Below are 4,245 nucleotides of genomic sequence, written 5' to 3'. Positions count from 1 at the left end.
TATATATACTTATGTTTATGCATGATATATATTGAAGTATATACATGTATCTATACGCATTACATTTTAGAAATTTGAGGTATATGAAATAAATTACTTTAATAATGAACCTCGAAGTAGTTAAGACTATAAATGATAGCCTTTATAAGTTTCGGCTAAGAAAAAAACATCAATGGAATTATATGATGTGTATAGAACACGAATCCACATATGTTACCATAACAAGCAATTAGCCATTATTCCAAGTACACCCTTCGAAATTTCACCACCTCTTATAGAAAGAAGCATTGATCTTACTAGTAAGAATTGGAAAATATTTTTTATATTGTAAGAATTTTGTGATGTAAAGAATATTGTGTTAACAAATACCTTGGATGGTAAAAAGTCTAAGACTGAAACGTAAAAATATAATAGGAGTAATTGTACACTAATGCGTATGTATTCAAATAATAGGGGTCTCTGAAACAATACATATTGCATATTAGATGTATACACACAACTTATACTCTATCAACCATACAACAAATATTTACACACCTGCATGCAGGCGCATCAATATTAACAATCATTCACACACACACATGTACACACACTCGTACACACACACGCGTGCACACACACATGCATGCATGATTCTGGATCTTTTATCTTTTGTCTTTTCCTAGTTAATACATTAGACCGTGACCATGCTAGGGTCACTGTCAGGAACAATCTATAGACGAATTAATCACCTCCAGTATTTACTTATTAAGCCTCGTACTTATTCTATAGGTTTCTTTTGCCGAACCCCTCAAGTTACGGGGACGTAAATACACCAAGACCGGATGTTAAGCGGTGGTGGTGGTGGTGGAGAAACATGGTTACGTGCATGTGTGCGTTTGTGTGTTTGTGTGCCTGAGCAGGATGAAAAGTAATTCCAGAACTATACACACTTAAGTGTAGTTTCCCAGTTTCTGTGACGTTTATGCTCCCCACTTCCATGGACGGGACAGCCTCCTGGCACCGCCTTACACACTTTTGTTAGCTGAGTGTATTGGAACAAAGTGCAAGACGTGATTTGCTGCAGAACACAACGCGTCACATGTCCTGGAATGTAAACCGTAATCTTTCGCTCATGACAGCAACGACCTAACCACTAATCCACGCTCACATCAGAACACATAAACACGCACACACGCACCTACACACACATATACACACATACATACTTACTTATGTATAAACGCTCGCGCACGCTCGCACCATTCTTTACCACGTGCGTTTCAAAAGCTGGAAACTACAAAAAGCGTTTAACACAGTATGAAAATTTCTTTCCAAAGGTTTGTGTCATTTTTGTCATTCATTTTTCAAAGAATTTTCGAGGTAAATAACAATTTGTGATTGCTTCAATCGGCAAATATTTATTTGTATCATATTTGCTCACCTGACACAAACCCCGATAGCCAGTAAGGTGGATGTAAGTGCTACCCTTAACGTATGCAATGAATACACAGTGTCTCTGTGACGGCATTGTACTGCAGCTAACACTTACAGACAGTGCACGCAACGTGTTTGTTCGACAGAGAGACACGCTAGAAAATTATCTTAATCTGCCTAATATTACACTCTATTATCTTATAAGGGAGACCTCTGAAAAGTAAAGAGAAATATGAATGGGAGGGAGTGGGAGAGAGAGGAAAGAGAGAGAGAAAGGTGAGAGAGAAAAGTAGTGCCAGAGAGAAAATGGATTTCAGAGAAAGAAAGATAGTGGGAGAAAGAGGGGAGAGAGAGAGAGAGAGAGAGAGACGATGGTTACAGTTGTAATGAAAATGACTATTAGTCCACCTGATTAAGGTTGAGAAGAGAAAAAAGGGAAGCCGAGAGGAGGTGGAACCCATTCTTTCAGCAACGCAAATAATGATTATTTTTCTCTTTTTTTTTTTCTTTTGGTATTTTTTCTCCGTAATAATTACGTTCACCACTAAATTCTATATCGTGAAATATAAATGAATGTCATTGATTCATAAACACAAAAATATATTTACGCATATATCTGTCTATTTATCAATTTATCTATCTACACACAACCACATACACACCCACATAGAGCGTCAAACTAATACACCTCTTTGTTGTTTATACACCTGTCTCTGTCTTCTATTTTCCAGTAAATTTCAACTATATATACACATATGTATATATCTATATATAAACATAGACACACCCACGCAGACATATGCATATACATAGATATGTGTGTGTGTGTGTGTGCGTGCGTGTGTGTGTGTGTGAGTGTGTAAATAATATAAATACATATACATGCATTTATATATGTTTATTTAAATGTATGAATACATATGTGTGTATATTTGTGTGTATGGGTGTGCGTGTGTGTGTGTTAGTGTGTTGTCTATTCATATATATATACACATATTTCCACGTTCATACTTCCGCACTGTAGAATTACTTGAGTCCAATAGAGCTTGTTCTGTCATCTTGTATACAGTGCATAGTGCCTGGTAGCATCAGTAAGCATATACATACGTATAGTTATATTCTCAGAAAAGTCATGCGTGTACACAAACACGTCTATCTGTACAGTTATCCTCCTCTTATCTTTCTTTCTGTATCTGTCTGTCTATATATCTAGCGACACATCTATCTATCTAACCCATATATCTATATATCGATCTACCTTCCTATTGATTTACCACTCTATCGATCTATCTATCCATCTATTTATTTATCTACTCGTACTGACACTACTATTTTACACACGCAGATATCTACAAGAAGAATACGTCCAGTACTTAATTCTCTCAACAGCACGGCGTATGATGATTTGATAGCTACTGTATACACATGACTGAGTGGGTTATATATACAAATTAATAATAGTAATCACAGACGGACACATACGCACACACACACACACTATACACGCACATAGACACGCACATACAAATATGTGTGTATGTATGTGTGTGTGTGTATGTGTGTGTGTGTGTGTGTGTGTGTGTGTGTGTGTGTAAAGCTATGTATATATGTATATATACACGCATGCACACGTACACACTCACGCACATGTATAGTTAACAGTCACCTGTAAAGAACCATTCATAAGACCAGCAGCTTTTACTATCAGCAGCGGCATAACCACTGCCACCCACCTCCACTATCATCACCCATCACCGCCACTACCACCCACACCCACTACCTCCACCACCAGAACCACCACCGCTGCCATCAACATTACAATATATGATGTTCTGATAGCAACGGTACATACATCTCACGGCAGACATGGTAACTGATTCGTCCGCTATTTCTTCAGTTTCTTCCTTCACTTTAACCTATCATCAATCTGTACAGCTATCGATCTATAGATTCAACAGTTTATTCCAATAAATCTAATACACCATACTATTCTTACATCATTTAACCGGAGCGTCCTACTTTTTTTGTCCTACATTCATACTTTGTTGATGTTGATATTTCACACTTGTTTCGGGGAAATTTTCGGTTTCGTTCGTACTTGTCAATTAATGTAGTAGCTGTTAGTGATAATATTTATGATTTAGAAATGGCTCACAGATCTCCGTCTGTCTGTCTGTGTGTCTGTCTATCTGTCTGTCTGTCCGTCTGTCTGTCCCTCTCTCTCTCTCTCTCACTCTCTCTCTCTCACTCTCTCTCTCTCCCTGTCTCTCTCCCTGTCTCTCTCTCTTTCTCTCCCTCTCTCCCTCTCTCCCTCTCTCCCTCTCTTTCAACAGACCATACAAACGAAAACATATAAGTACGCATGCATGTATATATATATATATATATATATATGAATGGAGATAGGCTGGACTTGATTTAGTAGGTAGAAAGGTAGATAGGAAGGTAAGATGTATGTGTGGATATATAAAGACATATATTTTATCTGCTATAACGGCTTTGATCACACATACTGCTATTACAATTCTTTCAGATATTGTTGTTTATTAAATATTTTCCAATATTTTAATTTCCGGTCACTCTGTTCTTTAAGCATATATATATTTCTATGTGTATGTAATTATACTCAGACAGACAGACAGACACACACACATGAGCCGCCGCGCACGCACATTGCGAGTTAGTGAGAGAATGATAGAGAGAGTAGCACTGACAGTTAGACAGATAGGTATAATATACATAGACATGTTGAGGAATGCGTGCACTCATATATAAGTATATATATAAGTATATATATATATAAGTATATATATATATAAGTATATATAT

General features: G+C 36.9%; 1 protein-coding gene across 2 annotated transcripts in view; it reads left to right on the top strand.

Annotated features, from left to right (window-relative positions):
• Positions 1–4,245, top strand: part of LOC106868402 (beta-1,3-galactosyltransferase 1) — a 266,263-nt gene that overhangs the window by 36,214 nt on the left and 225,804 nt on the right. The window contains exon 1 of one of the 2 annotated variants that reach the window (XM_014913636.2): positions 1,223–1,319. The exons of the other annotated variant lie outside the window; for it this stretch is intronic. The gene's annotated coding sequence lies outside the window, so the exon portion shown is untranslated. Of the gene's footprint in view, positions 1–1,222; positions 1,320–4,245 lie in introns of those variants that run through there. 2 annotated transcript variants of the gene reach the window in all.

The sequence above is a fragment of the Octopus bimaculoides genome, chromosome 7 (genome assembly GCF_001194135.2).
Source record: "Octopus bimaculoides isolate UCB-OBI-ISO-001 chromosome 7, ASM119413v2, whole genome shotgun sequence".
Classification (NCBI taxonomy): Eukaryota; Metazoa; Mollusca; class Cephalopoda; order Octopoda; family Octopodidae; genus Octopus; species Octopus bimaculoides.
This window is presented reverse-complemented; position numbering and strand designations above follow the sequence as displayed.